Source organism: Stenella coeruleoalba (genome assembly GCF_951394435.1).
Source record: "Stenella coeruleoalba genome assembly, chromosome: 15".
NCBI lineage: Eukaryota > Metazoa > Chordata > Mammalia > Artiodactyla > Delphinidae > Stenella > Stenella coeruleoalba.
Window position 1 is genome coordinate 77015601 of NC_137161.1, and position 21317 is coordinate 77036917.

At 42.8% G+C, this 21317-nt stretch overlaps 1 long non-coding RNA gene across 1 annotated transcript in view; it reads left to right on the forward strand.

Moving 5' to 3' along the window:
- The window catches only part of LOC307198198, a 315335-nt gene that overhangs the window by 109454 nt on the left and 184564 nt on the right, over window positions 1–21317 (forward strand). The window contains exon 3 of the long non-coding RNA XR_013831579.1: window positions 1536–1754. This is a non-coding gene — a long non-coding RNA (uncharacterized lncRNA). The remainder of the gene's footprint in view (window positions 1–1535; window positions 1755–21317) is intronic.

Below are 21317 nucleotides of genomic sequence, written 5' to 3' on the forward strand. Positions count from 1 at the left end.
ACGTGTTTTGGATGGAAGGAAATGTAAGTGTTGGAGAGCCAGAGTCCATGTCAGAGGAAGAGCAAAGAGGTAGTGAATGAGTTGGAAGGAGAAGATGTGGTCAGAGGCAGCTTGCAGAGCCTGTCTGCAGGTCAGGAAGGACAGGCGTGGTCGTGAAAGCCCGGGTGACCTTAGCTTACTTCCCTGGTCTACCTCCATTTGTGATTTCTGAAGAGACACAAATGTCTGGAGGGGACAGCTTAGGCTGCAGGTGGCATTTTTCTGAATAATACGAAGTAAAAGTGACCATAGTCTCTGAGTCCACTGGAAAGGCATCGTTCAGTGATCTGGGGAGGTACCTGCCAGGTGGGTCTGCACACAGGCTCTGCACTCAAGGTAAGAGGCTCTTGAGGCCTCCTTGACACCACGGACGTCTTTTCCCTTTCTCTGACCCGAGTAAAGAAAGCATTCCATTTGATGGTTTGCATCTACATCCCCCAACCTGCAACTACTCAAACCTACAATTGAATTGCCAGGCAGTGTGAAGCCCTGCTGATTGCCCACCATTCAGGCAAAGCACATGGGAGCCCTTTCAGGAGCCAGGCGTGCTCCAATCAAGCCACTCCCCATACAAGTCTCTAATAGTACAGCAATCAGTGGTGACCAGCCATACAGCTTATGTACAGGGGGCCTAACAGGATTCATGCCTGTGTGGTGAACACACTTTCATTTATAGGACTAAATGCAGGCATACATGACTTGTTTAATTAGAAAGAAAATTCTCCAGCCAACAATTTGCTCCCTCTCCTGGATGCACACTACATATATTACTGATGTTGCCTTTAAATCTACTGGTTACCTATTCCTCTGGTCACTTGTCATCGTGTGCGACTGCCTACTGTTTGTGAAGGTAAACCTCTGCTCCTGGTTTCTCTTCGCTGAGAAATCAGGGCCCCTGTGTGTTACTCACGTGCTGACACCGGTTCAGGTGTCCAGATGGGTGATGGTCCCTTGGAAGTGCAGGGTGTGAACATAGGATGCCAGAGGGCAGGGGCCGCCAGGCCAAGCCAGGGGAACAATCACTTGCAGCTCATGATTTATAGGAGTCTTTTGATAACTCTTGCTTTTTTTAAAAGAATGAAATAATGCCATTTGCAGCAACATGGATGGACCTGGAGATTATCATAGTAAGTGAAGTAAGTCAGACAGAGAAAGACAAATATCATATGATATCACTTATATGCGGAATCTAAAAAAAATAGGATACAAATGAACTTATCTACAAAACAGAAACAGACTCACAGACTTAGAGAATGAACTTATGGTTACTGTGGGGGTAGGGTCGGGGAGAGGGATAGTTAGGGAGTTTGGGATGGACACTGCTATATTTAAAATAGATACCCAACAAGGACCTACTGTATAGCACAGGGAACTCTGCTCAATATTCTGTAATTACCTAAATGGGAAAAGAATTTTAAAAAGAATAGAAAAAGAAATAAATAAAATTTAAAAACTACAACTCTTGCTTTTTTTTCTTCTGGTTCTCCTCTCCTTAGCCCGTCCTGGACTCAGCCAGCTGTTGATCAGTACACGTACATCTGGGGCGCTTCTCTCACTTAAGGACAGACCTCTCAAATAAATGGACGACTTAATGGACAGTCTTGCTGAGCCCCACGTATGAGAAGATGGACTGGGCTTGAAGGGACTAAATGGAACGCCAGGTCAGGTGGAGAAAGTGGCATCACCAGCTGTCACCCGGCCTTGACGATATTCAGGTATGCTCTTCTGTGTTGACGACTCAGGTGTGCTCTGAGTGCTCTCAGAGGTACTGTGTTTCTGATCTTGAAATGCTTTTCCTTTGACAGATGCTATTACTCATTGACTTAGGTTATGAGGATGAGCAAGAGGACATAACTACCTTCCAGGAGCTCAGCGGGGTGGTGAAGGGGGCCGGAAAGAACACTCAAGTAATTCAGTGCGTTTTCTATAGAAAAAGGTTGAAGGAGATTTGAAAGAATGATTAAAGAACAAGTCGCGAAGTGGATGCAGGATGGGATATAAGGGTAAAAACAAGGTGAGGGACAGGAAATAGAGGCAGGAATGGTGAGCAATTAGGAATTTTACATATAAGCTTTACTGCTTTTTTGGTTGGTTGTTTTTAACAGTTCCTCTACTTCTCCTAGCTTCTATTTGCTTTTCTGTAAACTGGGAGTAACAAATCTCTGAAATATTAACTCAGGCTTATCCCCTGGTCTTCCTGTCAGCCTGCTTACGAGCTTGGCCCTTGGCCGTTGTCTGGTAACTCGGATTTTGGGAGGTTCCCACCACTTTCACTGAAAAGAGCGGCCTCACTGTGTCTAAACTATTTGTACGAACAATGTGGTTTCTGCCGAACACCTGCTTTCCTTCTGGGAGTCTTGGATTTTGGTGCCTGCGAGGCAGAGGGTGCCTGCGTGACCAGCCCCCAACAAAATCCTTGGGCACTGACTCTCTAATGAGCTTCCCTGGTAGGCGACACTTCACAAGGGTATTCACAACCCCTTGTTGGGGGAATCAAGCACACCCTGTGTGGCTCCGCTGGGAAAGGAGTCTTGGGTGCTTGCACGGGATTTCCCACGCACCTTTGACTTTGTATGTATTTTTCATTCTAACGCATCATAGCCACGAGTACAACTTTATGAAGGTTCCTATCAGCGCTCCTTGCAAATAATTGAGCCTGGGAGTGGTCTTGGGGACCCCTCCCCCACCGCACAGTCAGCTAAAATATTCTTACTTGCTCTGAGAAGGGATGGCACAATGAATATCAATCAATTACTAGCTTTTGAGTCTCAAAAACCTAGGCTGAGAGGGCCGGATGCACTGAATGATGAGCACCTCATGATCCATCCCTCCCTCCCCTCCAAACCAAGACCCAAACATATTCCCAGGAAGAGGGGAGAGAAGAGGGAGGAGGGAAGAGTGGACACTGGAAGTGGAGACCTTGACATCGATCTCTGTCCTCCTCTCCCTCGAGCTGAGCCCTTGGCAGCAAGAAGAAAACATGTACAGTTCAAGGGCATCTGAAAGCAAAGGGACCTGGGTCACCTTTGGTGGACTCTGAGGTTCCATGTCTCAGGGTAGACTTGGGAGAAGGGGGCTTAGGCACACTGGCCCGACAGCCTTGCCTGTGGATTAGACAGAAAACCACGTAGAAACAAAAACTCTTTACTGGGATGCCAGTGAGGACAGGTAGAATCAGCCAGGAGCAGAGGCCCCACCCCCAGCCCTGGCTGTCTGCTGATGCTTTGGTACCAAGTAAGCCCCTCACAGCATAGACACAGCTCTGAGGAAGCAGGGAAGACATAGTAATAAGGAACGTTGTGTCTTGTGCACAGCTGAGTTTGTGACCTGCAGCTTGTAGGAAGCCATAGAGCTAGAATTCAAAACCAGGAAGGTAGGAGATTAAAGCCTATTAGATCCAAGTGTGGACCTCTTTACCCAGAACCACACCTGGTCACGTCTAAAAATGTATTGCTTTCAACCTCAGCCGAGGTGTGAATGTCATTCCGCGTCTTTCTCAATGTCTGTTCAGCTACCTCTCTCATCCCCCGCAGCAGCTACTCAACATCTGTACCTCTTTGTTCAAAAACATTTGCTGGCTTTCGGAGTGAGTGAATATAGGGTGAAGGGATTAGAAGATGTTGTCAAGAGAGGGTTTAAATCAATGGCCCCTTGAGTTTGGGCAGGATAGAGACAGCATTACAGCCCTAGCATACAGAGGCAGTGCAGATTTCCCTTGCAGTCAAGCTGATCAAGGCTTCTTAGTGGGGACAGGATTCGCTTGAATCATGAAGTATAGGTAGGATGTTGCTGGAAGGTGATTAGGTAGCTCTTTGCACTGGAGGAGAAGTTTTGAGCAGTGGTGCAAATTTTTTTCAACTTTAAATTGGTACTTAAATTGTGTATAAAACTATTTCAATAGCTCATATTCTATTTAAATTTCTCTAAAGCGCCCATCCATACATTATGTTGCTACCCCTCCATCTTTGTCATCTGCGATCTCTGTTTTGTCCCTTATATGAGACCTATGCCTTGTCTCCTACACCTCACCTAGCCCATCCATAGCTTTAAATATGAGGGAATTTCTATTTCTGCCCTCTACTTTCAACCAGAATCAGTAAGAATATCCCCAGGACTCCACTGGAATAGATGGTACAAGCTTGTCTCTTCTTTTATCTCCTGCATCACATATGCAGATATAGCCTCTGTTCATTTGGACTTCGTCTAAATACATCTTCCTTTACCCCAATAGGAAAAGACTGAAAAAACTTTATTAGCCTAACCTGAAAGGGCAGCTATGTAATTTGTTTTCTTTTCTGACTTTGTTATTGTTTGTTTTAAATTAAAGCATTCTTAACTGATCAGTTTTAGAGAACATCTTTTGATTCCCCCACCATAAAACATGAGGAAACCAGGGTACCAATATTACCTTTCAACTTATTTCTCCTTTTTGCTTTTATTTTGGCTAATTATATAATTTCTAAGTTGTCATTTATAACATTTTCAGTTGTTTTGTACCTAATTCTGTGGAAAATTGGATTCGATTCCAGTGTTTTTGCCAACATCTCATCATTATTCTCTTCTTGGCTGAAGTTTATTCTTCGGTAGCTTATTCAAGAAAGGCTCATGGGGAATGTATTACCTAAGCTCTTGTAGGACCAAAAGTGTTTGTGTTTTTATACTTGAGTGACAGGTTGGATGTGAAATTCTTAAGTTAGAATATATTGCTCAAGTGTTTTCTAGTGATGAACCTTGCTATAGAGTAATGGGAAGCCAGTTGATTTCTCTCTTTTTATAAGAGAAATTTGGTATTTTTTTAAAACTCGGCTTTGCTTTTACCTCCTTTCTTTATATTTCAAGCCTAGTAACTTTATTGTCTTGGTAATATTGATTCTCTATCAAGCTTTTCCAGGGACACAGTGTGTACTTTCAATACATAAGTTCAAATCTTTTGTTTCTCAACGTTTTTCTTGAATTATTCCTTTAAATACATTTGATGTTATGTTGTTTAGTTCTCTTCTCCAGGGCACTAATTATATTTATGCTGAGAAACAGCGTAGCTACTTAATGGCTACATGAACTTAGGCAAGTTGCCTCACCTCTCAGAGTTTGTTTCCTTTTCTAAAAACTGGAGTAATGACCCTCAGAAGGTTGTTGTGAAGATTAAATAAGCTAATATATGTAAAGTGTCCTGGACTGTGCCTGGCATGTATTATGCACTGTTAGCTCTTATTCTTTTTATCTATTCTGTCTGACTTCCATACCTCTCATTTCGTCTCTTATCCAGTGATAAACACTTCAGAGCTCAGTCCGAAGCTGTGGGTTAGTTAATAGAATGTCCTTTCTTGGTGGGCCCTGGGCTAGACCCTAATTCAGACAGATTAATACTTTTTTTTTGCCCAATATTTATTACTAGAAATTTCTTTTTATATGGCCCCAAATATCCATCCTATAATTGCCAAGCATTCTTCCTGGTTCAATTAGTCAAAATAATTTATTGAGTGTCTACTATGGGCCAACAGTTATACTAGGCACTCTTAAAAGATAACCTGAGGGTTATTAAAAATTTTAAGAGTTTCTCTGAGCAAAAATTGATTTGAATTAGGCAGCATCCAATCTAGCAGATAGAAAGGAGCTCTGAGGGGCTACACAGAATTTATAGCCAGAAGGGAGCAGGAATAAGAAAGTTATGCTGGGCAAAAAAACAGGTGGATTGCTGAAAGTTAATTTCCTTTAGGTGATGGACAGGGTTTATCAGGCAGATTACCAAAGTAGTGCTGACCAGGGGATTCCTGCTTGACTAGCCTAAGATTCCATTTCTCGGAGAGCCAAAGCTGTAATTAAGTTAAGCCTCGGTTTGGTGACACAGGGCTTAGCATAAGTGACTCCATTATGGGCTTATTGTCTTGTTTTTGTTTTTAACAGTTTCCTCCTTTTGATCAGACTCTCAGCTTATCTGAGAGACTTGATAAAAATTTAAGGTATTAGTGCCACTCCCAGCTACCACTCCAGAGTTCTCACCGTTACTGCTGAATCTTTGTGTGGTGTTCATGTTCTTTAAGTTGGTCATTCTCTTTGCTCCAATGTTCTGTCCTTACACAGATCATTTGCTTGGTGATTAGTGCCTGCAAACGTGCATTTAAAACTTTTGGGAGAATACAGAGCACCAGGGAGACTATTATGATTATTCCTAGAAGGATAATTCCTAATGTCTGGAGTGCAGTTTGTAGCTATGGTCCCCAGGAACCAAACCAATCAAAATCAAATAAGTCAAAGAAAGACCCCATTGAACGAGTCACTTTCTTAAGCCAACTGACCATATATAAACTTTGGTCAGAGAGTCTAAGGATTTTTGTTGGGCAGTTGTTGCTTTAGCAGCAGATTCAGGGATCGTTGCCAGAGTTAAGGAACACTCCCTTCCCATACATTAACAGAGAGAAAAGCAATCAGCAGCAAAAAGGCAATGGAATAAAGGTTTCATATTAGAGATGAAGATCTTGATCTGTGATCTTGGGAGAGCTGCCTACCCAAGCTGTCCTCTGCTTCTTGGGAGAAACCTCCCTAGTCAATTTTCATTTTAGATCTCCAGCTGGTGTACAGTTCCAAGAGTCTGAAGAAGGAGTCCTTTTTAATAGGGAGTTGGGGACCCAAGGTTCAAATCCCTGAAGTTTGGCTGCTGTCTAGGTAGTGAAGAGGACCTGGTATAATGCCTACTAAGGAGGTTCAAAGACAGACTTTGTTCTTAGTGATTCCAATCAAAAGGGCATGAGAAAATTGGAAATGTTAGTTTGGAGAGTGGTAGCCAGATATTTGAAGAAACTAGAAGAATTTGGAATTCAGTCCAGTTTTCAGGTACATAACAAAACCTTAAGGACAAATAACAGGATTGGAATCTACTACCTACAAAGGTGTAAACGTAATTTTTCTCCCTGTAGTCACCCCTATTCTTACCAAATATAATCACAGTACAACTAATTTGTTTTCATTAAATGTGACCTGACAGTTTTCATAAGTGCTGCAAGAATACTGACTGACCATATAGGCTCTTTTTGAGTCCGCTTTGCTGGAATATTTCATAATGATTCTGCCTGCCATACCTGTAGTTTGGGTGAATTCCTCTCTTCTCAAGGTCCCCCAGATATCCTGAGGTTATTGAGCCTGACAGGAAGTGACTTTCCTTGCTCAGCTGGCAAAGCTGCCAGGAACCCTGTACCAAGACGATTTTCCCAGGGGGATTTATTGGCTCCATAAAGACAAACTTAGCTCTTTAAAGCTGCCTGGTCACATCTGAGTCTATGCACATCTCTCTCAAACATGACATTCCGGTCAAAGCCTTCGTAATATAACCAGCCTCCATTTGTATCCTTTACGAGAACGGTTTCTTGTTGAATTTATGCAAATAACTGTACTGCTTGAAATAAGTATACTCACCAAGTTTCCAAATTCTGGAGGGTCCAGGTAGGGGGGAAAAGTAATTGTTTTATCTTAGCTCCAAAAGATATACTTTACCAAATTGCTTTCAAGTCATAGATAGATTAAGAGGAAAAGTTTCCTTAAATCTGGGAAAACGAAATCTTAAAGAACCAGCAATTTTTCAAACAAAAAGTCATACAGATGATAACCGTCCTCATCAGTTCATTCAGTTCTGTGTATTAATTCCTGTTCTGCTTGAATCTGCTTTTTCCACCAGTTCTGAGAATTCTTACCCAGTTCAGTTTTATGATCTGAAAGTTATCAGAAACCTGTACTTGTCAGAGTTCTTTTCGTGAGTCTCCTTGAGGATACAAAAGCAGAATGAAACAATATCTCTAAAACAAAGCACATAAAAATGGCCATGGTTAAAGATCTGACGATAATTCATTATAATGCAATTGACAAGGAAATTTGCTTATTTCTGTGACATACAGCATTTCAAGATAATAACTAGAATTATAACTGAAAATGCTAAACCAGGACAATCAGAACTTTATACAATTTCTGGAACATATATGAATACCACGTATCCATACAAAGACAGCATAATTATTACTTCTTATTTGAAAATGCTTCCCATGTAATTTAACATACCGAATAAGCCCAGTTAGTTTAACATCTCTCTTTTTATAAGGAGAGAAAACAATTTTTTTGAGATGTTCCATGGGCCCTCTGTAAAATCCCCAAATTAGTTTGAGGCCAAAATTTAGGGCTTCCCTGGTGGCGCACTGGTTGAGAGTCCGCCTGCCGATGCAGGGGACACGGGTTCGTGCCCCGGTCCGGGAAGATCCCACATGCCACGGGGCGGCTGAGTCCGTGAGCCATGGCTGCTGAGCCTGCGCGTCCGGAGCCTGCTCCACAACAGGAGAGGCCGCAACAGTGAGAGGCCCGCGTACCGCAAAAAAAAAAAAAAGACTTAATTTAGAATTTTATTTTGGGACGTTTGTCAAAAATATCAAAAGGCTTTGGACACTTGATTAAAAAGGATCACAGATCATCATGAAACAATACTTCATTAGCTATTTAACCAAAGTGACAATAAAAGATTTTAAAGACAAATACAGAAGGTTACATAGTTGTGAGCAAAACTTAGCTCTTTTAATATTGAGAAGATTCAGTTTTCTTAAGTAATCAAAGACTTGATGAAGACAACATGAAGCAAAGTAAAACACAAAATCTTTGCTTTCTAAACAGATTACTTAAAAGTTAAAGAAAAATCTTTCAAAATCTCTTAACAGGAACAGAACAATACCTTAAAAAAAACTTTCATCCTTTTAACAGAAAAAAAAAATTCTAGTTTTGCATCAGTGCACCTTTGATATTAAAACTCACTTTAAAAAAATTTAAATAAATCCATTCCAATCTTAGCCAGTTTGACCACACATAAAATTTCTTTCCCACGATTCCTTTTTCACAAACCTTCTACAACGTTTTAACATTCATGCAGGTTTTGTTCTATTTTTTTCCCTCTCCCTCATTCTGGAATAATCAATCATCTTACTTTTCTTGCCTACTTTTCATACAGTTGTTTCTTTTCACCCTTATTATTTCTAAGTAGTTTTAAATTACACATAATGATTAGAATTCTTAACCCTTAGAATGCTTAATTCCTAGTGAAAACTAAGAACTATTACACTAGCATCTGTGGACTGACAAATTTATAGATTTATTTATAATTTCTAGAAGTACATTCTTCCTTATAGTAAATTTTTCAATGTGGCACAAAATATATTTACTGAGAGACCCAATCTTTTTTTTTTTTTTTGCGGTACGTGGGCCTCTCTCACCGCTGCGGCCTCTTCCGCCGCGGAGCACAGGCTCAGGACGTGCAGGTTCAGCGGCCATGGCTCACGGGCCCAGCCGCTCCGTGGCACGTGGGATCCTCCCGGACCAGGACACGAACCTGCGTCCCCTGCATCGGCAGGCGGACTCTCAACCACTGCGCCACCAGGGAAGCCCGAGAGACCCAATCTTTAGTTTATTCTGTGATAGGGAGCCATATGTTGATTAGTTAATGTTTCAGTATTTTACTTTAATTGGAAATGACCTAGATAGTCAATTAATTTCCACCATTTAACTTAAGTCAGCAAAACTCTAAGGTTTCAAGTTACCAAAGGACCCTAAAAACTGTACTTTATAAAACCTCATCACTGTTCAAAAGTTTATTTATAAACTTTTATTCTTCTTACATCTGTTTAATTTACTTGTTAAAAGCAATCATGTTTAGATTACCCATGAATATTTCACAAGACATTAAACATCTAACCATTGTTTTAAAAGTTATTTTTCTTGCTGACAAATTTTGTAACAGAGATAAGTTATTTGACTAGTAAATTCCAGTAGAATAAAAGTTGCATGTCTGCACTAAATTTAATGCTGAAAGCCTTGAAGACATGCCTATTTTAATTAAACCAACAAACTTACACTAGCTTTTATTTACTGAAGATTATCCTTGATCATGTAAATTTGAAAAACATTTGGGTTAGTTTCTATTTTCTGAGAGAACAATGACTTCGATAAGCAATTATTTTTCTTTAAGCCAATTAACTAGAGCTCTCTTACAAATTAATTTTGGCAATACCATCTGGACATAGAAAAATGTCACACATTTATAATATACATACAAAAATATACATAAACATACAGACAGATGCAAACAGAGGTATTATAGCTTTCATTTTAAAATTTTAGCCATGAGATAGGTATGATCATGTAAGACTCACTAGTTTATAAAAGAACACTGGGATCCGAGTTGTGTTTCTGGCAGATGGAATAAGTGTATCTGCTCAGATGGCAGATGGCTCAAGCTCTTCACTAATATTTGTGGAAGAGACTTCTCAGATGTTTTGCAGGCCTAATTTTCAGAAAGAATGCAAGTTCCACGAAGAAGAAATTTCGTTCCCAAAGTCCAGATCTTTCACAATATCTACAAACCTTTTGAGAAGACTAGGTAGGGGAGGTTTTGGGATTAGCAAAAAGGGTAAGTGGGATTTAAACTGTTCCTGGATCCTCATTTCTGTTCTTGTAAAGACTAAATCTATAGGACAAGTATAGTTGTTTTCACTTCCTCAAAGAATTGGATTGTAACCTGAGTGATACCGAGTGGCATACCCGTCCGACCATATTATCTTCAGCTTGCTCCTTTAGACCAGGGAGAATATCTTCATCTAAGATGAAAATCAGAAGATTCCTGTGTTCTAGATTTAGAGCTATGTGTCTTGGAATGCTTTTCTTTCAAAATGTTTCTCTTTCTTTCTGGGTACAGAGTTTCATTTTAGCTTAGGGAAGAAGGCTTTAAAAAAAGTTTCTATCAGGCTCCCAATGTCAGCTTCCAATCTGGCCAACTTCTCACCAGAGAACTATTAAAAAAGTCAGATATCTTGTGAGATTTCAGCTGGGGCAAATGGTAAATATTCCTGGCAGTACTGAACAAATCCCTTGGATGCAAGAGGCGTCCCCAAAGTGGGTGCCAAAGATATTACCCTCCCAAGGTCCAGAGCCCCCGCAAAAGATAACCAAAAGAAAGAAAGACTTAGACAATTCTCTGACAGCCAGTAACAGTGGTAAGACCCTAGCCACAAGTGGAGTACAACCCACATTTCTGTCCAGCCATATTTTGGAGGGCCCCCAACTTGACATTTGCCAAGCCAAGTTTTTAAGACACAAAATAAGACAACAAGAAGGCGATGTCTGTCCCTGGGAGGGAAAGAATCAATAACCAATGACTACCCAGAAGCAGATTCATAAGTCATAATTCAAAGATCTAATTCTTAGGAAAAAAACATCTTTTTTTGACCTACTAATCTGAAATTAGAAAGGAAGGGACAATGTGAAATTTTACCTTCCTCTCTGAACCAGTCACTACAGCTAGAGATTTAAGAGAGCTGACTTTGGTAAGAATTCTCACCCTTTGCTGGGTTCTGTGAGTTTTCACAGAATTCCCTCTACAGGCTCTGGAGCCAGTGGGGTGTCCCATCGTTGTCACCAGAAACTGTACGGGAGGAAAAATACGTTTCCCTCTACCCTTTATGATGAGTGCTTAGCTGAGACCCTTTTCTCTCTAGGACATCTCATAAATGGATAAGCTTATTAAGTTTAAAAGGTCTCCACTGTGGCCACTGTAATTCAGAATTATCTTTGGTAAGGTTAGCATGCTTGTTCAACCTTTTTTTTTTTTTTTTTTAATTTATTTATTTTTGGCTGCGTTGGGTCTTCGTTGCTGCGCGCGGGCTTTCTCTAGTTGTGGCGAGCAGGGGCTACTCTTCGTTGCAGTGCGTGGGCTTCTCATTGCGGTGGCTTCTCTTGTTGTGGAGCACGGGCTCTAGGCACGCAGGCTTCAGGAGTTATGGCACACGGGCTCAGTAGTTTTGGCTCATGGGCTCTAGAGCACAGGCTCAGTAGTTGTGGTGCACGGGCTTAGTTGCTCCAGGGCATGTGGGATCTTCCAGGACCAGGACTCGAACCTGTGTCCCCTGCATTGGCAGGTGGATTCTTAACTACTGCGCCACAGGAAAGTCCTTGTTCAGCCTTAAGACAAAATTTTATTTACCCGAGGCCTCACCCAGACCCAGTGCAGCTTAAATCAGACCCAGTCTGACCCTGGACCCAGTCCAGTTTCAGAGTTAGACTTATTCCAGCTCAGGTTGATTTCTGGACCCAGTCCAGAAAAAGAAATGCTCAAATAAAGTCTGAAAGTTCATAACACAAAAGCTGTGGAGGTAGAATCTGAGAGGGACTTACTCATGACCTCCAAAGGGAGCGAGAAAGGAGCAAGCTCAGGGGTTCGGACCGGTGTATCTGTCTGATTACTTGTTGCTCCTGGGAGCCATTCCTTCAATTCCCTCTTCTGACACCAGAACTGTGCAAAGATAAACTAAGGCATATTAAAAACTTTAAGAGTTTATTTGAGGAAAAATTGACTTGAATCAGTCAGCATCCAGCCTAGCAGGTAGCAAGGAATTCCAAGGAGCTGTACAAAAAGAGACTTTAATAGCCAGAAGGGAGCAGAAACAAGTTATACTGGGCAAAGAAGCAGGTTGGTTATTGCAAAGTTACTTTCCTTTAGGGGATGCAGGGGTCCATCAGGCAGATGACCTAACTAATGCTGATTGGGTAATTCCTGACGGACTGGTCTGGGAGATCTGAAACTATAAGTCTCAGTTTGGTGATGTGGGGCTTACCATAAGTGACTCCATTTGGGGTCTGTTGTCTTGTTTTTTAACATCACTAAGAGGGATAAACGTTAATAAGGTGTAATCCCTCTTCTCAAGGAATTCCAAATCTTGTGTGAAGATATAAAGCAATTATCAATTATGATTTTGTTGCTACTTAAGACAATTAAAACAAGAGCTTAGTTAAGGAGAGAAAAGTGAGGGGAGCTTCAAAGAAGTGGTAAATTTGAATCAGAACATGGGGTGTGGGTAACATTTAATTGAGTAAAAGGAAAGAGAAAAAAATGTCCAGATAGGTCATGGTGAGGAGAGTGAAAATACTTATTGTATTAATTCAGAATCTGCATATAGTAAGGACACTAACAGGACATTGGGTTGGCTCTAGGTGGACCAGGGCGTAATACAGGAAACCTCAGAAACTACACAAACCAAGTAGGCAGTGGACACTTGGTCTTTACTTGTGGACCAGGACAAGGCAAACCTTTTGGGAAATTGCACATGAGAGAAATGAATAATAGAGAGTTCTAGATGTTGAATGATTCAGGTAGGAGTTGTTCCTCAAGCTGCTTCAGATAGTGAGTGATAAGAATCCTGATCATAGCAAGGAAAAGTGAGCGAAGTGCTAAGTATCGAGGCCAGGATGGAAATGGGAAAAGAGAGAGTTCTGTAGCTGGAAGGAACCAGACGTCAAGCATGAGAAGTAGCTTGAGGAGAATGATGCAGAACTAGAGATAAATTTTGAGTTTCTTTTTAAAAAATAACTTAGGGTCGGTTTTGTAAAGGTTGACACAGCCTTACTGAGAAGGGTGAAAGGGCTGGAAATACACAGCACAGCCAGCAGGGATCCACTTTCTCTTGTGGGATCCCTAGGAAGCCACAGGTTTTCACACTACCTGGTGTCTGAGCTCATTTGCAACCAGAGAATTGGTCCACCTGTTTGGAATGGTATAGGTAAGTTAATTGTGTTATTAATGAACCATTGCATTTGCTTTTAGTTTTTCCCCCTTGCTTTCGTGCGTGAGCATTCTTGGATGTCTTACACTGAGAGATTTAAGGATGCTTTCTCTAACTCAACTCTTATGCTAAGATCCATTGAGGAGTCAGGAATGAGACAGGGTAGAGTTCAAGAACTTGAGTATTATCCTTGTCTTGCAGCAATTTGTTCAACAGACTCTGAAGGGAAATTTCTGTGGACAGATGGAATGAAAGGAAACCAAGTGTAGAAATAAACAGCGTTTGTCATTTGAAGTCGGCATTTGTAAGGATTTTTTTTTTTTTTTTTTTTTTTGCGGTACGTGGGCCTCTCACTGTTGTGGCCTCTCCCGTTGCGGAGCACAGGCTCCGGATTTGCAGGCTCAGCGGCCATGGCTCACGGGTCCAGCCGCTCCGCGGCATGTGGGATCTTCCCGGACCGGGGCACGAACCCGCGTCCCCTGCATCGGTAGGCAGACTCTCAACCACTGCACCACCAGGGAAGCCCCTGGGATTGTTTTTTGAGATGAGGAGCCTGAGCTGATGACTTCAAGTAATTGAGGCAATATTTCAAGTGATATACACATATTCCTACTTGATAGATCTTCCTCTCTAACTAGCCATCATCCTATTTTATAATGTTATCATATTTTTAATTATATTGTACATACTTGTTTACAGCTATTTGCTATATATCCACGGTGACATTACAGTAAATTAGTTTTTACCCATTGCCTCTGACTGTTCTTTGCTTCAAACTGAACCATAAATATTGTACCTGAGGAAGCTTGTTCAGATTATTTATTGTGCTGGTGTGTGACCACAATAGCAATGCCCTAAGGCGGAATGTCCTGGAAGCTGACTTACAGGAACCCTTGGAGGGGAAATGTCTACATGCACACAGCAGAGTTCCCACGTGAATACATGCTCAGGGAGTAATGTTGACTGCTTGTATGACTGAGTATTTGGAAAGGAGTTTATGATACCACTGCTCCTATCCCTCCATTGGCTACCCTGGAGGTTGGGACGTGTAGAGTGAAAGGCAGTTGATAAACTAAGAGGAATGAAAATTAAAGTTAACTAGCAATGGTGGCTGGTGTATAGGAAGTTTCAGGAAACGGTAGTGTCTCCCCTTCCTTCTGCCTTGACAGAGGGAAATGGACCAGAAACAGACACAGCCAGGTTATTGAAATGCCTCATCTTGGCTACATCTAGTTGGAGCCAGAGTCTCTATTTAACACTCAGCTGGGCAGGAATCTAATCGTGTTTTCCTTATTTCTCCAACTGTATCTTCACTGTGTTGGGAAACTGGGCTTCTTCCTGGTCTTTTGTGGCCAAGGTCCACTTACAGTATCAGCTATAATTACAGCAGCCGTTTGAATTTACTGAGTATGTTTCATGGTCCAGATGATGTGCCAGGTGCTTTGCATAAAGCATATGTAATCCTCATGTGAGTCTATGAGGCTGAGAAGCGGAGGTGTTGAGACCTGTGCTCCAGGTCACTCAACAGACTCACCTGTGGAGCCTGGATTGGTCCCCACATTGGTAGGACTCCAAATCTCATGCCTCTAACTGCCTGTTTCTCTTCATTTTCTGGCTTTGTTTTCATATAATAGAGTATCAGCCTAAGAGCCCAGGTCCCGAGACTGTCTTTCCTATCCCTCAACAGTAGTATTTCACTTCTGTGTCACCAATGCCTGTGGCTCATCCCACCACTTCCACTTGCTCTTCTTCCCAGCCCTTCAGATGCTACTCTGTGACTGACCTGGGGGAGAGGGATGCAAGAAAAGGAGTGATCGGGCTTTAGTGGTGCCAACCAACCGTGTATCACTGAGAGATGATAGAAGGCTACATTGTGACAGCCAGCTACACTGGGATGATGTGACTAGAAAAAGCATGAAAAAGAGACACAGAGATTAGAGCAAAAATGAACCTGGATTATCATTGGAATCATTGAGATCAGAGATCATCACTGGAAAAGTGCAGGTCTTAGTTTCTGTCTTGGAAGAAAGAGACAGAATTAAGGGGCAAAGCTGTGTCTAAAAGCCACGTAGTCATTGCTGTACAATAGGATCAGTAACTGGGAAATCAGGGGATAGATCAGAAGCAAATGAGGGGCAGCCTGTCTACTGCTGGTGAATACTGAGGCTCGGGCTTGGACTATATTTGTGGGACTGAGAGTTTTCCTAATTATAAGCTTGACAATTTTAGGGACCCTCAGCACCTGAAAATTATGAGCACTTGAACTCATGTAACTAGAGGTCTGGATCATTGCCCTTTCTTGTCCAAAAGTTTAAGAACAAGGGTCATGTTCCATAGCCCTCCACAGAGCTTAAAACCACCCTAGGCACACAGTAGGTGTTTAATAGGTACCTCACTGACTTACATGGATAAAGAATAGCATGACTTCTATGCCCTCCTCCTCCCTCATGGGAACAGCAGGGCATCACAGGGACGTTTGACATTTTAAGAGCTGGTTTCAGATGCTCAGAGAAGTCTGGTAATGCGTTACTTTTCTGACCCAGCCATGTCTATGATATAGTCACAGCATATAGCATCCTGCAAAACTCTGCCATCACATGGGGTGAGCTCTTTAAGGGAGGCAGGTAGAAATTCCAGCAGAAGTTTTGGCAAAAGAGAAGCGTGGAACAGAGAATCAGTTGCTACTGAACCAAATCCCTGGGCACAGATAGGGAAAAATTGAAGGAAAACTCTGATCAAATATACCAGCAACTAAGCTTGGAGATGTAGAGCTGGAAAGAGCATTGCTCCCACCCTTACAAAAGAAAAAAGTCCAGACACATTGAACATTAATTGCTTTTCTTAAACCCATCAAACAAAACAAAACCAAACAAAACCAAAAAACAACGTAGCAGGGCAAAGAACTAACCGAAATCTGGAGAGAGATGGGTGTCTGTAGGAAGAAATAAGATCTGAGCATTTGCTTACCTGGGCAGATGTCACTTGATGTCACATAAAATGGGTAAGAAGGGGCTTCCCTGGTGGCGCAGTTGTTTGAGAGTCCGCCTGCCGATGCAGGGGACACGGGTTCGTGCCCCGGTCCGGGAGGATCCCACATGCCGCGGAGCAGCTGGGCCCGTGAGCCATGGCCGCTGAGCCTGCGCGTCCGGAGCCTGTGCTCCGCAACGGAAGAGGCCACAACAGTGAGAGGCCCGCGTATCACAAAAAAAAAAAAAAAAAAAAAAAAAAAAAGGGGTAAGAAAATTCAGTTAGAAATTGCTTACAAATCACTAAAATGTGTTACCATAGGCTAGACTGCTAATGGGACATCCTGGGAACTGCAGATACAGGAAAGTTTACCCCAGGTTGCAGGATTTTCTCCAAGAATTCCAGCAGGCACTCATAGGGGAAATGTGGGGTGTGGGATCCTGAGGGTTCCTCCCGCATGGTTTTGGCTGAGGGAGGGAACAGCAGCCACTGTCGAAACTCCACCCAGACCTGTCTACCTCACCTTCTCTGAGGAACGAAAGTCTTAATCTGCATCAGAGTAGAACAAGAAAAACTTCTTCAAGGCACTGGTAAAGGGCACTGATGGCAACCCATTGTCGCTGGGGGCAGGGAACAGAAAAATGAAAACATCTCAGTCCCTGGGAGAAGGGCATGAGTACCTTGGCACAAGTAGAGTCTTCACTCTTTACTGAGAAGAAGGCTGTTCTTAGCGCTACGTTGCAGTGACTAGGAAAGTTGAAACTTTGCCCACAACTGTTAGGTCACAGTCTACATCTGGATCCTTACAGGTTCTCCACTCCAAACATTGACCTGATATGCTTCTGTATGGCTAGATGAATTTAAGGGGCCTATTTGCTGGGAGAGCATGAAGCTCCTTCATTCCTTTAAATTCTTGGTCTTTTCTGCATTCCCTTTGCCCTCCTCATCATCTGGAGTTCTGTCCTTCCTCCAGAAAGAAGGCAAGATAAGTAGGGGGAGCCTGGAGAATCTTCCCCACCTTAACCTCTCATGAGCTTTCAAGCCAAAACAAGAATCGGGGCTTTTCGACTGATGACCCCTGGGACACCCATTAAAGTTTACTTATTGGGTTTCCAGGGTGGCTTTGGAAATAAGAGGAGTCACAAGCATGTTTATAAGGCAGGATCCTGCTCAGATGAACACAGAGGTGCACACAGATGAACGAACATAGCACAGTATAGTCCCTAGCATCTAAATGAGCTGTTTACACATTTTTCTTCCTCACTTGGAGGAAAAGGAGCCCATGAGAGCAGAATCAGTCCTTTTTTTCTTTCTTTCCTGTTCCAGCTCGTGCATAATGTCTTCTAAAGAACACGTATATAGCAAATGTTTGCGGAACGCATGTGAAACATGCACGTAAACATACTCACGCACACACAAAGACCACAGCTGCAAGGATTCTTCCTCCAGTTGGTTAAGTCCCGCAGAAGATGCATATGCCGTTTGGCCGCTTCAACCAAGTGCTCACGCTTGGTGAGCTCAGAGTCACTATGAAGATTTGTTTATGTTGCACCCATTTTACACATATTTTATGCATAACTCTGCTATCAAAACAAAGAGCTGGAACAGCTCATTCCTCAGAGAACCAACTTTCTTCACTTCTTCCTACTTATTCAGGCAGTGTCCCAAATACCCTCTCATTGTCAGTCTCAGACTCACCTGGAGTTGGCTTCTCTTCCCCTTGATGGAGATCATCTGCCAGGTGAAAAGGCTGAGGCCCTGTGTCACTGTTGGGCAATTGATGGAACCTCAGTCTGAAGCTTTAGTCTCGCCTACTTGGGGACAGACGAGCTGAAGTTGTCATTTAGCTCATAGACACGGTGGTTCATCAGTGTTCAAGATCTGAAGTTGAAACATTGTTTAAAACATTAACTTTATAGAGTTGTTTCAGGAAGCCCCATTCATATTCCTAGTTTGTATTTGTGTGCAGTGCAGCCTTCTCAAGGAAGTCCACTTATTTTCACTACTGAATGCTACATTCTTTTTTCTTGTCACAGGGACCATCTTCTTTATTATTAATAAACTACCACATTTAGAACATTTCCTTGGGGACAGAGAGGCAGTTTGCAGCAGCAGCAACAACAGCTTCCTAACTGAGTAGCAATGGTTGCTTCAAACCCATCCTTAATAAGACTCATGCCTTGAGCTGTCCCCATAGAAACAAGGAGGGGCCGCCTATACTGAAAGAGCCACTGTATTTGACCAATCACTCTGTGGCCAAAGGCAGGAACCTGATAATAAGTGTGGCAGATTGCATTCGGGGGACACCTTCACTCTGCCCTATATGCATGCCCTTTGCCATGTGACTCTAGTTTCTTCCATAAAGTGGCAGAAGATATTCTTGGCTCCTTGATTCCTGGTTTAGGCTTTCAGGCCTTACTTTGGCCAATAGGATGTTAGCATACATGACACAAGACGAAGCTTTATTAAAGTGTCTGCATGATTGTACTTGGACTAGGACACTTCTGCCATAGCCATGAGAAGGACGTTCCTGGTCTAGCCTGCTGGTCCCAGGAGGAACGTGAGAGTCCTGGGAGCAGAGCCAAGCCACTCCACCTGAGCTCAGCTGGATTAGCCAGCCCTCCCCATCCCGAACCACAGATGCCCAGGAGGCTCAGCCTGTAGGAGCCAATCCCCAGATGCCCCACGGATTAGTGAGAATAGGTGACTGCTGTTTTAAGTCACTGTGTTTTTGCATAGTTGGTTACATAGTGCCATTGTGACCTGCTGTAGACTGCTGCGTCTCCCCGAAATTCATATGTTAAATCCTAGTCCCCATTGTGATGGTATTTGGAAGTGGGACCTTTGGGAAGTGATTAGGTCATGAGGGTAGAACCCTTATAAAGGGGACAAAGGTGATAAGAGAGACCTCAGAGAGTTCCCTTGACTTTTCCAGCACGTGAGAACACAGTGAGAAGACAGCCATCTGTGAACTAGAAAGCAGACTTTCACCGGACACCAGATCTGGTGTGGCCTTGATCTTAGATCTCCCAGGCTCCAGACTGTGAGAAATAAGTGTTTGTTGTTTATAAGCCAGCCACTCTATGGTATTCTGTTACAGCAGCCCCAGGGGAGTAAGACATACCCTAGTTAACTGAGACAGTGGGGAATTTCAGAGGAAGTAAGGAAGTGGTCAGAGTAGGTCTGGAATTAGAGTGTCCAAGGATTGTGAATAGCCTTAGTGTAGATGTGACCAAGATTCTCTCAGTTTGGTTACTCTGTGCACAAGCTCCCATCTCTGTTCCTGGCTCAAACCTTCATCATCTCTCCCCTGGATTTCCACAAGAGCCTCTTACGAAACTAATTGCTTCCTCTTAAAATAACCACTTAAAACAGAAAGCAGGTCATGGTACTTCTCTGCTTAAAACCGGTAATGAATGGATGAGGTCCAAACTCGTGCATAATTTGGCCTCCGCCTCCCTCTCCCAACGTTAACTTACCCGGTTGGCTCCCGTGGTTCCCTCTGCTGCAGGCCTGTGGCTTCCTACTTCCCACGTGCTTTCCTCACACACTCAAAGATGATTCCTTTCCTGGGACCTGCACCCTTCCTATTTCCTCTTCTAGAAATACTCTTCCCCTAGGTTCCTGCATTGGCAACCCCTGATCAACATCGGCTCTAAGTTCTCCTCCTCCGAATGTCCTCCCTAAACTCCTTAACTCAGTGGTCCTCAACCTTTTCGGCACCAGGGACCGGTTTCATGGAAGACAATTTTTCCACAGACCGGAAGGGTTGGGGGGATGGTTCAGGCAGTAATGGGAGCGATGGGGAGCGGTGGAGAGCGGTGGGGAGTGGCAGAGGAAGCTTCTTTAGCTCGCCCACTGCCCACCTCCTGCTGTGCGGCCTGGTTCCTAACAGGCTGTGGACCGCTAGCAGCCCAGGGCTTGGGGACCCCTGCCTTAACGAATACTCCCCTGACAACTAGTCACTCGTTATCCTATAAGACTGCTTTGCTTATTTCATATCACTCATCAGTGTCCAAGTATTATACTTGTTTCTAATCTGTTTCCCCACCTAGACTATGTGTTTCTGGAAAGCAAGGATCTTTTCTAGCTTGTTTGTCATCACTGTATATCCAATGCCTAGAATAGCACTGATTGAATGAATCAATGAAAGAAAAAGGAAGGAAGGAAGTGAGAGAGCAGAATAGAATTTGGATTTATTCTGAGGATCAAACTATGAACATTTGTAGCGCAAACATCTCAGTGTCTGGAATTAGACCTGGATCTGTGCCCAGAGTTTAAACAAAAGATGAAGTCAGAGAGATAAATAAAAGTTGGGTGGTAGCAGGCATTCCAAGCTACCTGAAGAAGCTTGTGCTTTATGTTTTAATTAAGGTAAAATTTACCGAAAATGCAATGCACAGGTCTTAAAAGTTCAGTGTGATGAGCTTTGACGATTGTATGCCACCCAAAACAAGATGCTTAACATATTCATCATGGCAGAAAGTTCCCTTGATCCCCGTTCTAGTCTGTTGCTTACCACCCACTATGCCCTTCCCCATCTGCTGACCCCCATCAGCAGATTTCATTTCCCTGTTGCTGGACTTCACAGAAACAGAATCCTACAATATGCTTTTCTGTGCCATCTTATACTCAACGTGATGTTCAGATTCATCCAGGTCATTGCTTGTATCAGTTGTTCATTGCTTATTGCTAAGTAGCTTAGCAACCAAGTGGAGACTTGGTTTTTGTTTT